This window comes from Hylobates moloch, unplaced genomic scaffold (genome assembly GCF_009828535.3).
Source record: "Hylobates moloch isolate HMO894 unplaced genomic scaffold, HMol_V3 SCAFFOLD_12, whole genome shotgun sequence".
Taxonomy (NCBI): Eukaryota; Metazoa; Chordata; class Mammalia; order Primates; family Hylobatidae; genus Hylobates; species Hylobates moloch.
The window spans coordinates 27,703,613-27,725,427 of NW_026652287.1; the positions used below are offsets into that span (position 1 = coordinate 27,703,613).

The 21,815-nt window shown below is 40.7% G+C and overlaps 1 long non-coding RNA gene across 1 annotated transcript in view; it reads left to right on the forward strand.

Moving 5' to 3' along the window:
• The window catches only part of LOC116478008 (uncharacterized), a 71,104-nt gene extending 52,683 nt beyond the window's left edge, over window positions 1-18,421 (forward strand). Inside the window, exon 3 of the long non-coding RNA XR_009209193.1 lies at window positions 18,143-18,421. This is a non-coding gene — a long non-coding RNA (uncharacterized LOC116478008). The remainder of the gene's footprint in view (window positions 1-18,142) is intronic.
• Window positions 18,422-21,815: the final 3,394 nt, after the last annotated feature.

The following is a 21,815-nucleotide window of genomic DNA, read 5'->3' on the forward strand; positions in this document are numbered from 1 at the left end:
GCATTGAGTCCAGCCATGTATGTTGCTGACTCTACCTCCAAAATATAACCACAACCCTGCATCTCATCACCCAAATGGAAACCATGATGTCAGCCACATCTTTGCAGCAATCTCCCAACGAGTCTCCCTGCCTCCACTCTTACCCTTACACAGTCCATCCTCCACACAGCAGCCAGAGGAGAGATTAGACTCCTTAACTTCTCCTTCTGGATACTGCCAATGGTTTAGCATTAACCTTATAGTGGCATCTCATTGTGGTTTTGATTTGCATTTTCCTAAGGATTAGTGATGAATCTCTCTTTCTGTGCTTATTTGCTATCTGTGCATCTTCCTTGGAGAAATGTCTATTCAAGTCCTCCAATTAAGTAAATTAATTACAGTCCATTAAAGTAATTAAGGTCCATTTTTTAATTGAGTTGTTTGTGTTGTTGAGATGTAGGAGCTCTTTATATATTCTGGATTTTAACCCCTCACCAGATACATGATTTGCTATTATTTTCTCCCACTCGATGGGTTGCCTTTTTCATTCTGTGATAATATCATTTGCTGTTGTACAAGTTTTCTATTTTGATGAAAAACAATTTATTTATTCTTTTGCTACCTGTGCTTTTGATGTAATATGCAAAAAATCATTACCCAATCCATGTCATGAGGTTTTTTCCCTATGTTTTCTCCTAGGAGTTTATTAGTTTGGGGTCCTACATTTAGGTCTTTAATTCATTTTGAGTTGATTTTTGTGTATGATCTTAGATAAGGATTCAACTTCATTCTTTTGCATATGGATATCTGGTTTTCCTAGCACCCTTTTTTGAAATCTGCTCTTTCACCCATTGAATTATCTTAGCACCCTTGTCAAAAATTATTTGCCCATGGCTGGGCATGGTGGCTCAGGCCTGTAATCCCAGCACTTTGGGAGGCTGAGGCAGGTGGATCACGAGGTCAGGAGATCAAGACCATCCTGGCTAACACGGTGAAACCCCGTCTCTACTTAAAATACAAAAAAATTAGCTGGGGGTGGTGGCGGGCACCTGTAGTCCCAGCTACTCAGGAGGCTGAGGCAGGAGAATGGCATGAAACTGGAAGGCGGAGCTTGCAGTGAGCCGAGATAGCACCACTGCACTACAGCCTGGGTGACAGAGCGAGACTCTGTCTCAAAAAAAAAAAAAATTATTTGGCCATACATGCAAGAAATTATTTCTGAACTTCTTATTCTATGTCACTGTCTTTATGTCAGTAACCTACTATTGATTATTGTTGCCTTGTATTAAGTTTTAAAATCAGGAAGTGGGAGCCCTCCATATTTGTTCTTTTTCAAGATTGTTTTGTCTATTTGGCATCCCTTGACATTCCACATGAATTTTAGGATGAGCTTTTCTATTTCTGCCAAAAGTATCATTGAAATTTTTATAGAAGCTGCATTGAATCTATAGATTGCTTTAGATGGTACTACCATCTTAACAATAATCACCCATGAATATGGATGACTTTCTATTTAGCCAAGCCTTCTTTAGCTTTTTTCAGCAATGTTTGATACTTATGTACAAGGCTTTGTCCTCATTGGTTAAGTTTATTCTTAAGTATTGTATTCTTTTTTATGCTATTAGGAAAGAAATTGTTTTCTTAATTTCATTGTTGGTATGAAGAAACACAATTTTTTTGTGCATTGACTTTGTATCTTGCAACTACGCTGAATTCATTCATTAATTCAATAGTTTGGATTTCTTAAATGAAATCTTTAGGGTTTTCTAGATATAAGATTATGTCCTCTGTGAACAAGGGTAATTTTACTTCCTTTCTGGTTGGTACTGTTTTTATCCTCACTTTATAAATTATAAACTGAGTATGTCAGATAAGAATGCATTCAGTTGTAAATAACAAAATTTACTGGGGCTTGACAAATGAATTGTTTATTTTTCTCACTGAATAAGGAGTCCAAAGTCCAGAGCTGATGCAGAAACTGCACTATACAATTAAACTACTGGACTCTAAAACAAACAGCAACAACAAACAACTACCAGGCTCCTTCTGTTTTCCCTTCCTGCCTTCTTAGCATGTTGACTTTCCTTTCCAAGCCACGAGGTGGTTGCTGCCCCTCCAGGATCATGTCTGCATCTAGGCAGGAAGAACAAGGAAGGATTTTCTCCTCCTAAGGATCTGCCTTATATTTGGTATGGATTGTGTTCCCAACTGACCTCAGCTGACTTGCCTTTCCATCTCTCTGGTCATAACTGGGTTGCAAGCTCACCTTTAGACTAATCCCTGACCAAAAGGAATAAGATTTCTATGAGTATTTTTGACCAATCATGATTCATATCCTGGGGCTGGGATAGGGTATAGGAATACCAGAGGTCAAGGGACATCACACTAATATCTGAACAGATCTGTGTTCTGTTAGCACCAAAGAGGGAAGAGATGACTTTTGGCAGGTGATATCAGTGGAGCTGAGGCACAGAGAGGTCAAGTGATAGAGCCAAAATTCAAATTCAGACAGTTTAAAGCCTGCTCTCCTAACCAGATCAACAAAGGAACAGAAGGTTCTATGCCCAATAAGCCAAACTGAGTTAATAATTGAGTAGCACTTGTTATCTTAGGACACTAATGAGAGTGGGGATACAAAAAAGCGGAGATATCAGAATCCCCCGGCGGCCTTCTTCTAAACTATGGCCTCTCCCAGAAAGTTCGCTGTGATCCCCAAGTATATGTGTGGCCCACAGCCAACCCTCATTGGAGTCAATGTGGTCTGAGCCACTGTTAACAATGGCTTTGTTGAATTTGGCAGGAGGGAGGGGACTAAGAACCATTCTGATAAGAAATATGCAAACTACAAATAATTCATTTTTGTGTCTTTTAACTGGTTTTGGGAGATCTGCTTTTTTCATTTTGTATTCTGATACTATTTCTTTAAAAAAAATTCTGAGTCTTTGTTAAATCAAGTGGAAAAGGAATTTGTCTCTACTGAGTCTCAATACTTATGAAGATGTTTTAAAGAAGCAAATGTCTAAATATTAACCACTTTAAGTCCTTTTCTGGAACAAAACAAATAACTAGTGTGCGTGTGTGTGTGTGTGCGTGTGTGTGTGTGTGTGTGTGTATGTAATTGTTTCTGCATTTAGGATTGCTGAATTGAGATTTAGTTCATGCAGTTCAATTCAACAAACATTTATTAAGTGCCCCATACAAGACTCTATACTGGTTACAAAAACGAGTAGTTCTGCAAAAAAAGTTCAGGGAAATCTGTAAGTCCTTAAATTTGTTTGCAAAATTCCAGGATATTTGCTTAAATTATACATATATCAGTAAAGAGTTCTTCTTAACCTTCATCAGATTCTGAAGTGCGTCTGTGACACACAAAATGTTGACCCACTGATCAGAATGGTCAGTCCCCATAGGTGGGATGTGGCCACAGTAGTCCTTAGGCAGCAACAAGGTGCATTACAAGGTGGGTGGCATTACTTTGGTTCCAGGAGAAACTTCCCCAGGGATGAAGGAAAATTCTAGCCACTGGACATAGACAAGAACATAGTTCAACCCCCAGAGAGAAAAGGCTAGTGCGAGTTCAGCCACACAAGTCATGACTTACCTCTGCCAGTCAGGCCAGACATGCAGGGTGGGTGAGGGTGGAAAGCTAGAGTTGGATAGTTCCAGTGGTGCCCAGGGAGTCACTCAGGCTTAATAAATGCTCATTTGGGGAATGACAGAAATTCTGTTCTCTACTTGCTGTGCAAATGGGCGCATTTTATGTGCTATCAGGTTTGGTGAGCACTGACTTAAGAGCTGAGCCCATGGGTTGGAAATCTTAGATAGAGCACACTCTTGGATTGCTCTACCTATTTCCAACCCATGGATTTTTAGTGGTGGTTGGCTTGTAGTATGGGGAGATGCACAGAAAAATCTAATAACAATTACAGATAAGGGCTACTGTCATTGAGTTATTTGATTTTTCTGTGCATCTCGCCATACTACATACTACCTACTCCAAGGGCGAAAAGTAAGGAAGAGACCAGGTAAGCATGCAGAGAAGTTTGGGGTAGAAGGGATAGGAGTTGATGAACTTAGCTTTGTGAGTGAAGTGAGACTTCCTGCAAGCCCTGACCATACAGGTTTATATAGCCATTTAATCACCAGAAGCAGCAGTGAAGAAGAGAGAAGGCTGTCAGCAGAGTACAATGGGTAAGGCAGCACAGTGTGTTGATGACCAGCATGAACTCCAGCCCTAGACAGCCTGCGTTCAAATTCTGGCTCTGCCCCCTAGTGGCTATTTAACATTAGGCAAGTTATTTAACAACTGTGCCCCAGTTTCCTTATTTGTAAAATGAGAGTGTAACGGTACAGTCATGCATCACTTAACGATGGATATTCATTCTAATAAATGCATCACTGGGTAGTTTTATCATTGTGTGAACATAACGGAGTTAACTTACACAAACCTAGATGGTACAGTCTCCTACACACCTAGGCTGTATGGTAGAGCCTGTGGCTCCTGGACTACAAACCTGCACAGCATGTGACTGTACTGAATACTGTAGGCAATTGTAACACAATGCTAAGTATTAGGTTGGTGCGAAAGTAATTGCAGTGATGGCAAAAACTGCAATTACCTTCGCACCAACCTAATATTTGTGTATCTAAACATATCTAAACATAGAAAAGGTGTAGTAAAAATATGATATCCTAATATTATGAGACCACTGTCATACCTGCAGTTAGTTGTTGACGAAAACATTGTTATGCAGTACATGACTGACTTTAGCCCATAGGATGTGGGCTAAATAGGTTGTGATGATTAAACAGATTAATCTTCAAAAAGAGCCGGGAACAGTGTCTGACACAGGGTAAGCATTCTAAATCAAAATCATGATTAAGGCAGGGTTGAGAACTACCAGAAAGTCAAGGAGGTGAGGGGATTTCGGTAGATTTAGTGAATTCATTGATGCACCATATGGGCCAAGGTGGAAAAGGAAGAAGATAAAATGAAGCCAGGAGGGGTGACAGGCTTAGAAGATAGGGAGGAGTCAAGAAGGAGAAAGAAAGGGGAAGAATGATTTTAATGGACATAAATCATGAAAAAGGTAGACTAATAAGACGCTTTTAATTTTTTTTTATTTTTCAATTTTTGTGGGTACGTACTAGATGCTCTGATACAAGAAGAGGTTCACAATTTTAACTTCTAGAGGTGGCCCATTTGGAGAAATGGCAAGTCCCAAGGTGTGATCAGGCAAGTAGAGGTAGCCAAATGGATAGGAGGGGAATGTTATTGGAGCAGAGAGCGGGGTCAAGAACCTGGAAGGACAGCAGTGTTAGGTGACTGATCTAAGGAATGTTGAAGTCCCAGAGACAGCAGCACAAGCAGGGGAACAAAAAGCCAAGTGCCAAGGCCCTGTAGTCCAGCTTGCTTTCCCGCACATGCATGCCGTCTGCCCTTTCCTTATCTCTAAGGCAGCTCAGGCTCAAACAGGTGGTAGCTTAATAGTGTATGGACTTTGGGGTCAGTACTACTAGTCCTGACTGCCTGCTGTTTACTCACTGCTAACATTAAGTTCTTCAGGATTCTGTTTTATCACTTGTAAAGTGGGACTCAATATCTGCCTAATAGAGTTTTCAGAAATGAAATAATGTGTGTGAAGCACTTAGTGCATGCACAGTCAGTGCCGAGAAAGCAGCCTTGAACATCCTGGCACTGGGCAGATGCTCACAGCCAGGCCATGTTTTCCTACTGGATAGAAACAATATTACAGGACCTTAGTGTCAGCCAAGGCCACTCTGAGATCATGATAAAGTGAGACAAAACATGGTCACTGTGCAGCCCATAAAATATTAAACATTCCCCTCTCTAGGCCAAAATGAGTGACTGCTACTTCTTTACCAATTACAGTTTTTTCCCTGCTCTAGAGAGAAAATTTCTTGAGATGCCCAGTTGAAGGACTGCCCCCCTCCCACTTTCTGACAATAACCCATCTAGAGTGGGCCCCTGCTTCATTAGACCCACCCCCTAAATTACCCAAGCATGCCCCAATCCTATAATAAGTTCCTTCTGACAACCTCACACTGAGAAGTTCCATGGTTTTTCTAAGGTATGAGTTCTCCCTCAATGAAGTGAGCAGGGAACCCAGCTTATTCAAGCACAGGTGTGTTCCTGTTGGTCTTGGCTGAAGAACATCAAAGTGCTCAGATAGACATAATTATTATCTTGGGAGTTCATTTCTCTTCCTCTTCGGATGCTGAAATGTGTTTACAAAACATAAACATTGAATTTCCCATTGGTGTGAAATTGGAAAATCCAAAATTAGCCTGTATTAAACTGATGACATTATGAGTTGGCTTCATGAAAAACAGAATAATCTTGGTAGTATTTTTTTTCTTCTTTACAGACAAAGTCTAGCTCTGTCTCCCAAGCTGGAGTGCAGTGGCATGATCATGGCCCACTGCGGCCTTGAACTCCTGGGCTCGAGTGGTCCTCCTGCCTCAGACTCCTGAATAGCTAGGATCATAGGCACATGCCACCACACCCAGGGTTTTTTTTGTTTTGTTTTTGTTTTTGTTTTGTAGATATGAGGTCTCATTATGTTGCCCAGGCTGGTCTCAGACTCCTGACCTCAGGCAGTCCTCCAGCCTCAGCCTCCCAAAGTGCTGTGATTACAGGTGTGAACCACTGCACCCGGCCCTTGGTGGTATCTCCTCTGGGATCACTGAGTGCTGGCTAAAAAGGAGTATCAAGGTGTTACAGAATACCTTTTCCTTTATCTAGAATTCTCTGCACAGTAAGAACAAGGTTGCTATTTGTCTCATAATCACTTGGCCCTTTTTAGTTCAGCATGTCCCAGATTTGATATGATACAAAGTTTTAGTTTTGTTTTTATAAACGCTCACTCCTGATCCAAGTACAATGAAAGTCACATAGGGCTGTAGGGACATGTTGGTCCCTAGGAGTAGGAAGAGAGGCAGTGACTATGTGGTGTTATGAAGGGGCATCTGGAGCAACTGTTTATGAACTGCTACCAGGCCCCCTTTTCCCTCTCATCATATCCACTAGAAGATTGTTAAGGTTCTTTTTTATGCTAAAATTCCAGCAGCCTAATACTATATTTTAAGACCCTTGCTCTAACAGGCTTCCATTCTATTTTTCTTTGCCCTACAACATGGAATAAATTCAGCAAATCTTTTCTGAGCACCTACTATAAACAAGTGACACTATTGGGCACTATGGAGACCAGAATGATGAGTAAGACATGTCCTCGCCCTAAAAGAGCTGGAGAGTAGACAGAGTAGGGTGACATCAGGATACAAATGAACAGGTTCATGCAGGATGTGGAAATGAGTTTGGGAGGGAGGTGCCTGGGTAGAAGGAACCTGACGGAGGGAAATTGCCATTTAAGGGTTGCCAGCTGCTTCTCTACTTGGAAACAGTAAATCATCTTGCTGCAAACATTCTCTATTCTAGAAAGACTTATGTAGTGGCTCCTCTTAGTGGAGTAAATAAAAGGAAAGATGGCAGCTATTGTCCTGGGGGAGGGTGTAACAGAACTCTGGTCTGACAAAGGCTGCCCTTTGGAGGACCAGGAGTATGAAAAGCTGTTAAAGAATAATGCTTTAAATATATCATGTATATTTAAATATATCATGACCCTCATACAAATGTAAGATGCACATTTGTCAAAATTTTATTTAACTCCCTAATTAATGAGGGAACCAGTAAGATGTTGCAATTAGTTCAAAGGCAAATTCAAAGTACCACACATATATAGGTCAACCATGAATGCTAAAATGAATTTACAAATAGATGCAAAACTCGTGTCTTTTGAAAAGAAGGGGAATCAATTGTCCTTACACAGATTTTACATTTACATTCCTATCAGTTGTCTACAAGTCAGAGTTATAAAATTGTTCAAAGATAATGAAAGTCACAGAGGTCCCATAGAATCAGATAATCCAGAAAGATGTGCTAGATAAAGACACTCAGTAATCTTTCAGTTCATTTTAAAGTCTTAAACAATTTTTCCTCGCAAATCTCTTTGGGACACTGATATTGTCCTAATAGAATTCTACTGAGAGAGAGAGTCATTAAGGGCCCCAAAAGGAAGTCTCCCTGAGGCAAGAGGTGAGCCAGGCTCCGCACTAGCATCCAGAGGGCTGGTCCTGGCATGTGGCCAAAGCTGTCCCTCTACTCCTAAGCCCCATAGCATGGTGGACATGCTGCAGGGACCATGACGGAGTATCTGAGTGCAAGCCCAGGACTTGGAATGTTGGAGGCCAAACAAGAGGCCTGTGCACTTACCTTGGCCGGCAAGGGCATCACTACGGCAGTGGACAAGAACCCAGTGACTGTACCACATGGATTTTCAGTGGTGGTACTAGTAGTGGCTGAAAATTGAATCCCTAAAAGACCAGTTCGATTTTCTAGTTCTTCAGCTTTATGGGGTATTTGGAAGTGGTCCCCCTGGAGTCTGAACTTTCAGGGGAAGCAGAATTCTGAGAAACCGCATTGTTTAAAAAGCAGGTAGGGAATTGAGTTTGGCAATTTCTTATACAAGAGTTTCATGAGAGTGGTGGTTATAGAAGCCAGATTGTAAATGGTTGAACAATGAGTGGGAGGTTAAAAAATGACGGCAGTGACTGAAAGTAATAATAATACAGCAAATTCCATTTTCTATCTGTTTAAAGCACTTGGAACTGGTTATTGTTTAGTTAATTGAAAAAATAGCTAGAGCATGGAATCGTAAGAAAATCTCATAAATAATTTTAGGCATATTTAGATTTAAAACACATAATTGTATATACAGCCATCAGTCAATTGATATTCTACAGACAAAGCCTTTTGAGTATAAGTCTTTGATTAGAGTTCTGTGTTATGTTTCTTGAATAAACCACACTAATAAATCATTTTGTGTGAAGACTCTCCCTAGAGCTTTATAATTTTCATCAATCTTTTATGAAGTTTTGCCGATATCTAATTTTGTAGCAATTCTTTTTAGCAATTCACTTTTATCAAGTCTTTTGAAAACATTAACAAAGCATTCAAAAGAAGTTTCACAAAAAGCATTTTTGCACTTACAGGTCATTGGTTTAGTATTATGTGATTATAACAAGTACAGTACAAATAAACAGGTTTTGGGCCAACTGCAATTCAAAGGGTGGGAACCAACATGTCCAGATACTTAGCATGCTATGGGCATGTCAAAAGTGGCTGTATGTTTTAAGAGGGAATGGAGAGTTGGGTTGAATTAGATGGATGGGTTAGGTAGAAGGTAGTTAAGAGAGTTTCTATGCAACAGAAAACATTGATTGTATTCTTAGTTGGTCTAACCATTTACGTGCTGCTTTAGCCTAATCTCAATTCATCTTTTCAGCAACCAATGAAGTGAACACCATTATTATCTTTATTTTAGAAATCAGACAATTAAAGCAGAAAAAGGCTAAATCATTCATCCAGAGACACACCAAGCTAATAAGTACGAGTAACAGAATTTAAACACAAAGCTAGTGTTTTTAACAGCTTCTGCACAAAATTCTCTTTTGGGAATTTTGAGTGTGAGCAGGAGCAGGTATGAAAGGGGATAGCCTCAGGAATGTAATTTATACCAACCGTTTTGTTTCTTTGGAATAGCACTGATTTTCCTTTGGGATAACACCCCTCTCTTGCTCTGAGGTCTACATTAAATAGAATTCATCACCCACCTGAGCTCCGGGAGAGAACGTATGACCCAGAAATGGCCAGTGAAAGCATTTTATTCCCCTAACCACAGTGATTGGCTGAGAGGTGAGCACATGGCTCAATTTTGGCCAATGAGGGCCAGGCCTAGGACTCTTTCTAGTAACGTTGGGAAAGAAGAGTACTTTTGTATCCCTATTCTCCTACCCCTCTCCCCCAGGATCACTAGCTAGGGACCATGAAATCCTGTCTGAACATGAAGCTAACAAAGGCAAGCAGGGACTAGAGATAGAAAGAAGACCAGTAACATACCAGTTTTTCAGCTTCTGGTTCCAACCAGCTCCAGTTCCAGTCTGGAACTCTACCAGACCAGTTCCTCCTGATGTACAAAACTGAGTTTAAAAACCAATTTCTATTCTTAAGGTGCAGGTAGCTGAAGTCAGGTCTCACGGATATGTTAAACTTATATCAAACAAAAAAAACTTAAAAATTATTTTCCAGCCCAGCGCAGTGGCTCACACCTGTAGTTCCAACACTTTGGAAGGCTGAGGCAGGTGGATCACTTGAACCCAGGAGTTCGAGACCAGCCTGGGCAACATAGGAAGACCCCGTCTCTACAAAAAATACAAAAATTATCAGGGCGTGGCGGTATGCATTTATAGTACCAGCTGCTTGGGAGGCTGAGGCAGGAGGATCACATGAGCCCAGGGAAGTTGAGGCTGAAGTGAGCTGAGATCACGTTTGCTAACTTCCTAGAACTAAATTAAAAGAAAAACCCAACCTCTCCATACCCAGGTAACAAAAGGATCAGAGGCTACTCCCTTTGCACTGCATGGTAGATGAAAAATGAAAAGTACCTCCAATTGGTCCCTTCCCACAACCAATCAGACTACCCAACTCTTCATGTGTAACATTGTAATTTCACTTCAGCCTCTGATTGGCCACCTCCCATGAACAATCAGTCTGGTCGTGGGCCACTCCTTCATTTACATAGGGTGTAAACAAGTAACCAATGGGAAACCTCTAGAGGGAATTTAAACCCCAGAAAATTCTGTAACCAGCCTCTTCAGCCGCTTGCTGGAGCAGGCCCCCACTCCATGGAATGTACTTTTGTTTTAGTAAATCTGTGCTTTCGTTGCATCATTCTTTCATTGTGCTTTGTTTGTGTGTTTTGTCCAATTCTTCGTTCCAAACACCAAGAACCTGGACAACTCGTAGTCAAGACCCTCCACCAGTAACAACTGCACTCCCCCCAGGCAACAGACTGAGAGCCTGTCTGATAAAAAAAAAAAAAAAAAAAAAAAAGTATTTTTCTACTCCAATGTGCTGTATCTGTTTGTCTATGCTTACCTCCCTTTTTTTTCTTAGACTTCTCATTGTTCCTCTTTTACTCCTCTGACCCACTACTAATGGCTAATTAAAATGTTTTTCCCAGTCTAGAAATAGATTTCCTGTCTAAGTCTACAGAAAGACATGCATGCAGAAAAGTACAAGCGTATTAACTGTGAACCTCTTTTCAAATGAAATCTTACTTGGAATTCTAAGATACAAAATTGTAGTTTTTCAGGTTGAAGTTGGTGCAGAGGACCTGAGGAGCACAAACCAACTCTAGCTGTGGCAACTCTGTTTGTTATCTGACAAACTCTCAGATGTATAGTATAGGATGGTGACTCTTGATAAGGCACAGACTAGAATTTTGGCAAGTCTAATGATTTTTGAAAACTCTTTGTCAAATCTTGTCATATACTATGAGGATCCATCAAAATGACAACCTGCATGCCCTGCCAACATGGTTAATTCCTTAAAACAATCAGAAAACTCATTACTTTGAAAGAAAGAAGAAAATGTAGAAAGATATGTTTAGCATCCTCTCTCTTTTAACAATTATGTGGCTTATAAAACAGACAATAGATATAGAACCAACATTGCGATTTAATTAGGGCAATAGTTTCAAAATGACTCTATCAGAAACTGGAGAAGGGAATATCTTTGGAGAGCCTGAGCCTCTGTTTCAAACCACTGCAGCAGCAGAGCAACTAAGAAAAGAATAATAAACAGTTGTGATATTTAAGGATGGACACTTTTAAGCAGTAAACAAAAATTATCATGATCACCATCATCATCATCATCAAATCTAACACTCTGAGCACGAAGCCTGTGTTGGGCACTGTGCTAAATATGCTGTGTGCACCCCCTCATTTCATCCTGACAGCCCTCTGAGGGCGATACTGATATTATCTCTGAGAGATTAAGTGGCTTGTTCAGAGTCACATAGCTGATAAGTGGCAAAGCTGGGGCCAGACCTCAAGTCAATCTGTCTCCAAAGTCCTTTAATACAACTGAAGTTTGTAAGTTTTGGAATGTGAGGAGCCCAAAATCCCAAGCATGGATCCATAGCCAGGGGTTCCAGTACTCCCTGGAATTTGGTCTCCCCCTCCCCACTTCACTCACTGAGAAAGGATGACTACAGATGTGAACTTTCACAAGTCTGGGATTCATGACACCTTATGTGGAATTGATTAGTTCAAAGACCTCAAGCAGAGAGTCTCTCCTTTATTTTCTCAGTAGGTCTGTGAGTTAAGGAGAGGAAGGTTTTATTATTGCTGACATCCATCCTAAAGAAGAAAAAACAGGCACAGAAGATGGTGAAACTTTTCAGGGTGATACAGGGAATCCTTATGACAGCAAGTCTTTCTGTAATAAACTATTGGCTTGCATGCTAGAAAGGACTTGTGGCCTCAGAAGCAAAGCCTAGACCCTGGCCTTCCTCCTTCTCACCTTCCTACTAAAGTCATGGGCCTGAATGGGACCTTAAAAACAGGATCAAAATAGCTAATATTTATTAAGTTTTACTCTGTGCTTTATGTACATTACATCATTCATACCTCTCTGAAACCTTCTGCAGTAGGTACTATGTCCTCCAGGTAAGAAGAAAGGAAAATAGAGATTCAGTGTGGTTAAGAAACTTGCTCAGGATGACACAGCTAGCTGGAAACAGAGTTGGAATTTGAATTTGGCCAGTCTTGCTTCTACTTTATACTCTTAACCTGGCACAAATCAGCCATGTCCAATGTACAAAAGGATTATGTTTTAATTTGTTTGTTTGCTTAGAATTGGAACATGTTTTCTCTTAGAAACAATTTTTAAATGGTAGGGCTCCCAGATCAGCCCACAGAGGCCTATTTATGTCTTGATGTTGTTCAAATTCACCTATTTGCAGAAAAAATAGCAGGAACAAGATGTTTCAATTGATGATAATGAAAGTAAATATGAAAGCAAATACAATGAATAAGGAACATTTTAAGAATTTTAAATACCTATGTTGGGAAAGTCCAAATTCACTAGAAGAGGTAAATGAAAAGTTTGGGAAAGCTTCTGAAAATTTCTCCCAACCAGTTTCAAGTACTTTAGAGGTGATTACCGCTGGCCATTTGTTATGAATTTCCTCTTTTCTGATCCAGATGCAACAGCATTAGTCATACACTCATCAAAAATATAAAGGCTGTTGTCTTTCAGTTTTGCACCCAAAAAGAGAGGTGTGTGATATAAAGAAAATGCATGAACTTTGAAACCCAGCAGACAGGGATTAAAAATCAAAATTCTGACAGATAGAGAAGCAATCAGAAAATCTCAGTCCCACTTTAGCAGGGCTTAAGTGAGTCTGTAAGTGGAAAGCTATAAGTTTGGGTTGTCTGGTCATTCCTCTGAACAGAATAAGGTATAAGACCTTGGGTATCACATGTCCAGATAGTTTGAAGAATTGGGGTGACTAAGTAAAAAGGCTAAAATTAAGAAAGATTAAAATGTATCATGAGAAACAAAACATTGAAATGAGTTAGGAGAAATTGCAAGTACAAAAATCAACTCTGGTTCCAGGCTTGAAAGAAATCATTCTACGAACAAAGTAGGTCTACTAATGAATGCCCAGAGGAAACCCACTGAACTGGTAGCTTTTCAAGATATCCCTTGCTGCAGTCAGGCCATAGGAGTGTAGGATAAGAAGAGACTGTAAAAAGTGAACCAGTACATTTCTTGGTTCTGGCTCAAACTGCCCCTACATCAAACCAGAAACCAAACCTTGGTCCTTTACTTAAAAATACCCAGATGATATTGCAAAACCTTTCTCAAGAACAACGGTTAGAAAGTGACATTCTTTTGAAAACTCAATAACCATCAACTTTTGTTAAATATTTTGCCTTCTTTTAGTTAATACTCTTGCCAATTGGACCTTTAGTAATGTTGACTGGAAGATTGATTGGCTTTAAAATCCAAATCAAATTCTGAATCATAACATTTTAGAGCCAACAAAATGCAGCTATTATCCATGCTTTTTTAATGCCAAAAAGTTTTTTAATACAAGATTTTTCTCAGTATGTCAATAATATCTCAGTAAAAAAAGAAAAACCTGTAAAATTTCAGTATCTTTTGTATGAAAGTTCACTTTTTTAAAAAAGGTGTTATTTTTCCATTTGAAAAATAAGCACACCGGTCAATCAACAGTTTAGAGATTTTGCAATACAATGAAGATTTTCTTTTTTGACAACATTTTTCTTTCCATAAAACGATTATTTTTCAGGGGCAGATTTCATTGTTTTAGCAGTGGAGTAAGCCACAGCCCCAAACTGAGAAGAGAACGTGGAGGTCCTTGAGGCATCTTGAGATAAACAGTTCCCTTGGAAAGCTACAGCACCTTCTGTTTCCTCATCTCCATTGCTAGGAGAGGAGAGTCACTCTCCCACTAGTGAAAAAGCTTGACTTGGGTCTTGCTTATAGGACCAAATCATAGCCTAAGAGCAGAGAGAGCCAGGAAGCCATCTGACAGCTACAGAAGTTCTCTCTTGTATTACTTTCTTGAAAGTTTCTTAAAGCCCTGGGAATGCCAATCTAGATCCTGTTTATATTGTGTATGCTCAATAACGGGGTGATGATCTGATACAAAAATTGGTCTTTCCCAGTGTGGTCGGTAATATGTAGCCCTCTCGGGTCTAAGTGAGCCTTGTTAAAGCTACATTCAATGAGAGCAGTCTCTTATCTCACTACTCCAAGAAATATGTGTGTGTGTCTTTTTTGTGTGTACACACAAACACAGAAACACACACAGACACGCATATATATAAACTGAAACTATGTGCCAGGGTTTACTTGACACACATTTTTTAGTTGATGTTCACAGCCACCTCATAAGCTGGTGTTAATTCTTAAGCTTTAATACCAAATCTTAAGAAAGGTTACAAATTTGCTGAAGATCTTATAGCTGGTAATGGTGGGGCTGGGATAGGAACCAGATGAACCTGGATGATTGCAGTGGTTAATGTAGCAGCTGTTACCAGTGTCCTGCTTACAGTCTTCACCGAAGCTCCAGCTGACACAGCTCCCAGTGTGGGCCTCTAGGGCCTGGAGGCTCTTTTTAGAACCATGGGAAGCTATTCTAACTGACATATGCTTGTGCAGAGAAGCACCAGGAAATGACCACGGCCGGTCTGCACTCCAATAGCCCTCCAAATGTATCTCCCCAGCCACTTGCTACTCAGGAAGAATTATTCTGAGATGTGTTTTTTACGCCATTTTTCAGAACATCCCTGTAAAATTACATTTCAATTGCCCACGGCAGTAGTTGCTTTAATAATGGAGCCTTGGCCAGGCACAGTGGCTCACGCCTGTAATCCTAGCACTTTGGGAGGCTGAGGTGGGTGGATCACCTGAGGTCAAGAGTTCAAGACCAGCCTGACCAACGTGGTGAAACCCCGTCTCTACTAAAAAATACAAAAATTAGATGGGCATGGTGGCAGGTGCCTGTAATCCCAGCTACTCGGGAGGCTGAGGCAGGAGAATCACTTGAACCCGGGAGGCAGAGGTTGCAGTGAGCCGAGATCGCACCAATGCACTCCAGCCTGGGGTGACAGAGCAAGACTCTGTCTCAAAAATAATAATAATAATAAAATTTAAAAAAAAAATGGAGGCTTTACTAGCTTCCTTTCCTGTGTCACTTCCCTGTTCCCTATCAGTATTCCCTGCACTTCCCAAATAAACGACTTATACTCAAATTCTTGTCTCAGGGTCTGGTTTGGGAAGAACCCAAACTGAGACAGTCACACAACCCATTTCAGATATATAGACCCATAACTATGGCTTTCCAAAGACTTCCTTTTAGGGTTTTACAAAGACCACAAAATGAAGAGTGCAATTGAACACAATAGAAGGGAGAACTATATACATATTATTATTCAGTTAATACAATTCTATCACAAACCACCACCTGTTGGGGTCTGACTATCATTTTCCTATTCCCTCCTCACAGAGGAAGTGCAACCCTAAGAAAAGAACCCTAAGGAAAGGATGGTCAAGATGAGTCTTTTTCTTCTGGTCTTTGGGCTGGAATCGTTTGTTCTGCTGATGTTCTGTGTCTACCACTCTGACATGCTGGGATGGGACTTCCTGCATGGGGCTACTTATTCCAGATCTCTGCTCCATGGACTTTTTCAAGCTTTAATTTACAGGGTTTTTAAAATAGAATTTATTTTTTAGAGTAGCTTTAGCTTCACAGCAAAATTGAATAGACAGTACAAAGAGCTCCCATATAGTCTCTGCCCCCCACAACACAGCCTCCCACACTATCAACACCCCCACACTGGAGTGGCTACATTTATTACAATGGATGAGCCCACACTGTCATCTCATTATTGCCCAAAGTCCATAGTTGACACTCTTGGTGTACATTCTATGAGTATTGGCAAATGTATAACGACATGTATCTACCATTATAGTATCATACAGGACAGTTTGGATTCCCTAACATTTCTCTGGGTTCTGCCTCTTCATTCCTCCCTCCTCGCAACCCTTGGCAAGCACTGGTACTTTTACTGTCTTCATAGTTCTGCCATTTCCAGAATGTCACATAGGTGGAATCATACAGTATATAGCCTTCTTCAGATGGGCTTTTCCACTTTATAATAGTCTTTGAAGTCTCCTCCAAGTCTATTCATGGCTGGAGAGTTCATTTCTTTCAAGTGTTGAATTATAGTTCATTGTCTAAATGTACCCTAGTTTATTTATCCATTCGCCTACTGAAAGACACCTCAGCTGCTTCCAAGTTTTGTCAATTATTATTAAAACTGCTATTAACTTCCACATGCAGGTTTTTGTGTGGATATAAGTTTTTAATTCATTTGGGTCAATACTAAGGAGCATAATTGCTGGATCATATGGTAAGAGTATACACAGTTTTGTAAGAAACAGCCAAATTGTCTTCCAAAGTGGCTGTACCATTTTGCATTCCCACCAACAATGGATGAGAGTTCCTGTTGTGCTACATCCTTCCCAGCATTTTGTGTTGTCCGCATTTTGGATTTTGGCCATTCTGATAGGTGTGTAGTGGTATCTTATTGTTGTTCATATTTCAGCACCATTTTTTACATCACTTACGTTGCTGAGGAAGGCTAGCCCTACAAAGTGTCAACAATATACTACTTATCCCAAAGCGGGTGGCTTCTCTGTCTGTTTGCTTCAGGACACAGCTCTTGCAGTTCCCCTGTGGAGGGGAAGGGAACCAATTCTATTACTTTTGGGAAACAGTGTCACTTCCTGGTGGGACTCATGAAAGGTCCCTCTCTGGGGGCTGGTTCTGTAACACTTCCAGGTAATGTCACTGACTACTTCCTGGGACCACAGAAGTTACTGTTCAGGGCTTTCTTACCATTTCATTTTTAGTCCCTTTCTTGCTAAGCATGCCATGAAGGCCAGTGGTTTTCAATCTCATTTGTCTTGATCATTTGACAAATAATCAAGTTTTCTAACGATTTACACTTTGTTCTTAAGTTTAAAAAGAGCAAGATTATCTTTACAATAACTTTATCTTTCACCTGTTTTCCAAAATGCTTTCTTTAGTAAGAGGGAAAGGGATGGAGTAAAGCCAAATGGGAGGAAACTAGTAATTTCCATAGCACATGGGAGTGTCATGGGAAGAATTCTGAGAACCTCTGGGGCAGGCTCTTGTCTTACTGGGCAATGCTCAGCATTTGGAAAAGCTGATGATGAGGTGGGGGCAAGGGGTGGATGTGAATGCAGAGGCTTAAAGTTTTATCAAACAATGACCTAATAGCAATAATTTTTTTTTTTTTTTTTTGAGACAGAGTCTCACTCTATCCCGCAGGCTGAAGTGCAGTGATGCAATCATGGCTCACTGCAGTTTCTACCTCCTAGTCTCAAGTCATCCTCCCACCTCAGCCTCCTGAGTATCTGGAACTACAAGCACACACCACCACACCCAGCTAATTTTTTGTATTTTGTGTAGAGACATGGTTTCATCATGTTGCCCAGGCTGATCTCCAACTCCTGGGCTCAAGCGATCCTCCCGCCTCCGTCTCCCAAAGTGCTGGAATTACAGGCATGAGCCACCGTGCTCGCCTGCTAGCCACTATTCTAAGAGCTTTGTATGTATTATTGCATTTAGTACTCAAAACAGTAACAGGTACTTTTACTATCACCTCCATTTTGCAGAGAGTTTAAAGAACTTACCTGAAGCTCCAGTGGTGCAATCAGTTAGTATATGGTACTCTTAAGAACTTACCAGACAGCACAGAGATACGGACTGAATCTAGTCAGGCTGATCCAGGTTCTGTGTTCCTCAATGTGCCACATCACCTTGATGCTGAGACTCATCTGAGACTTTCTTAATGGCATTTCCTCACCCCACGCTGCCTCCTCTGTTAATAGCATGATATTATTAGGTTGGCGCAAAAGTAATTGAGACTTTTGCCATAAAAGTAATGTATCCATTTGCCTACTGAAAGACATCTTGGTTGCTTCCAACCTTTGTTAATTATTATTAAAGCTGCTGTTAACATCCATGTGCAGGTTTTTGTGTGGACATAAGTTTTTAATTCATTTGGGTCAATACCAAGGAGCATTTGCTGGATCTTATGGTAAAAGTATGTGTATTTTTGTAAGAAACGGCCAAACTGTCTTCCAAAGTGGCTGTATCATTTTGCATTCCCACCAGCAATGAATAAGAGTTCCTGTTGCTCTATATCCTTGCCAGCATTTGGTGGTGTCAGCAAACATGCTCTCCCCTCCATTCTATTAGATTGGTACAATTACTTTTGCAATTACTTTTGCACCAACCTAATAGAATGGAGAGGAGGGCAAGTTTCCCAATGACTGTCCTCACTCACCCGAGTATTTATTCATTCATTTAACTGACAACTTCTGATCAAGCTCCAACTGTGTGCTGGGTACTCTGCTTAACCTTGAGAATACAGCAAGGAATGCAACAAAGTCCCTCCTACTTTCATGAGAAGTACATCCTTCAGGTTGGAAACCAACAATAAACATATACATAAATATGGAAACTGTGATGGTGACAAGTGGCAGGAATAGAAGAAACATACACAATAGAGAGTGTCTGGGAACTACTCAGTGGGCTGAGACCTGAGTCACAAGAAAGCCTTCATGAGAAGATCTAGGTTAAGAGAGCCCCGAACAGAAGGAAAGGGAGCCTACTGCGTGTGTTTGGAAACAGACAATAGGGTGGCATTGTTGGAGTGAAATAAGGGGGCCCGGGGCCCGACCAGGTACAGCCCTGCAGGCCATGGAGAGGACCTTGGATTCTGCAGCATGTGTAATGGGAACATGGGAGAGTTGGAGCAGGGGAATTAGATGATCCACATACACCACATTTTTTTTTTTTTTATGGCATACTTTTTTTTTTTTTAATTATACTTTAGGTTTTAGGGTACATGTGCACAATGTGCAGGTTTGCTACATATGTATCCATGTGCCATGTTGATTTCTTGCACCCATTAACTCGTCATTTAGCATTAGGTATATCTCCTAATGCTGTCCCTCCCCCCTCCCCCCACCCCACAACAGTCCCCGGAGTGTGATGTTCCCCTTCCTGTGTCCATGAGTTCTCATTGTTCAATTCCCACCTACGAGTGAGAACATGCGGTGTTTGGTTTTTTGTCCTTGCGATAGTTTACTGAGAATGATGTTTTCCAGTTTCATCCATGTCCCTACAAAGGACTTGAACTCATCATTTTTTATGGCTGCATAGTATTCCATGGTGTATATGTGCCACATTTTCTTAATCCAGTCTATGGTTGTTGGACATTTGGGTTGGTTCCAAGTCTTTGCTATTGTGAATAGTGCCGCAATAAACATACGTGTGCATGTGTTTTTATAGCAGCATGATTTATAGTCCTTTGGGTATATACCCAGTAATGGGATGGCTGGGTCAAATGGTATTTCTAGTACTAGATCCCTGAGGAATCGCCACACTGACTTCCACGATGGTTGAACTACTTTACAGTCCCACCAATAGTGTAAAAGTGTTCCTATTTCTCCACATCCTCTCCAGCACCTGTTGTTTCCTGATTTTTTAATGATGGCCATTCTAACTGGTGTGAGATGGTATCTCACTGTGGTTTTGATTTGCATTTCTCTGATGGCCAGTGATGATGAGCATTTCTTCATGTGTTTTTTGGCTGCATAAATGTCTTCTTTTGAGAAGTGTCTGTTCATGTCCTTTGCCCACTTTTTGATGGGGTTGTTTGTTTTTTTCTTGTAAATTTGTTTGAGTTCATTGTAGATTCTGGATATTAGCCCTTTGTCAGATGAGTAGGTTGCAAAAATTTTCTCCCATTCTGTAGGTTGCCTGTTCACTCTGATGGTAGTTTCTTTTGCTGTGCAGAAGCTCTTGAGTTTAATTAGATCCCATTTGTCAATTTTGGCTTTTGTTGCCATTGCTTTTGGTGTTTTAGACATGAAGTCCTTGCCCATGCCTATGTCCTGAATGGTATTGCCTAGGTTTTCTTGTAGGATTTTAATGGTTTTAGGTCTAACATTTAAGTCTTTAATCCATCTTGAATTAATTTTTGTATAAGGTGTAAGGAAGGGATCCAGTTTCAGCTTTCTACATATGGCTAGCCAGTTTTCCCAGCACCATTTATTAAATAGGGAATCCTTTCCCCATTTCTTGTTTTTGTCAGGTTTGTCAAAGATCAGATAGTTGTTGTAGATATGCGGCATCATTTCTGAGGGCTCTGTTCTGTTCCATTCATCTATGTCTCTGTTGTGTACATACACCACATTTTTTAAGGTTTTTGTTCCTTACAGGTGCAGTGGCTCACGCTTGTAATCCTAGCACTTTGGGAGGCCAAGGCAGGAGGATTACTTGAGGCCAGGAGTTTGAGGCCAGCCTTGGCAACATAGTGAGATCCTGCCTCTACCCAAAGATTTAAAAAATAGCCAAGTGTAGTGTGCGTGCCTATAGTCACAGCTACTCGGGTGGCTGAGGTAGGAGGAGTGCTTGAGCCCAGGAGTTCGAGGCTGCAGTGAGCTATGACCACGCCACTACTCTCCAGCCTGGGTAACATAGCAAGACTTAGTCTTGCAAAAAGATAAAAAAAGTTTTCATTCCCTGATTTCACCTGTAGCAGGAGTTGCCATCTGGTTGACACAGACCTTTCTGCCTGTGTTAGTGTATCGTGTCTTATTCCGTTGATCTTCAAATGGGTAGCTGCCACCATATTCATTTTCCTACTGATTCCTGGGATTCCCAGCTAGGCAGAATCTCAGTGGCCCAACTCTTAATCTGTACACTGCTCTTAGGGCCCCAGAGAGCCGCAAATAGACTGCAAAGCTGTCAGCCAGCCCCTAGGTTGTGCCCAAATTCTGTCTGGCCTGTGTGTACATCAGTGTGTGGAGAGGTTGCTCTGCATTCACCAGGTACCCAAAGAGATCCCTAAGCCACAGAAACATTAAATCCACTGCTCATCTGCATGAGAAAAATGTGATGCGGGAGAGCCCCTGACAAACAACTCTACTTGCAAAAGTAACACCTGGGATCATACTGAGTCCATATAAAATGCTTACAACAATCACATAGATTTTGGAGATGAATGTTAAGTGCTCGACAAATATTTGTTAAATGAATGAATGAGAAATTATCCAGCTCCCCATCCCCAGCACATTTCACAGTTGGGAAAACTGAAGTCCAGACGGGTTCCATATTTTGCCCAAAGTGACGTATTTAGAATGTGGCAATGTTGAGCCTCAAACCAATATCTTTCAACTTTGATAACTGAACTCTCCACTTTAGTACATATCATATTAAAGAACATATTAAGGAATATTTGCCACAAACATAAGTATCTTCCTGGGATATTAGAAT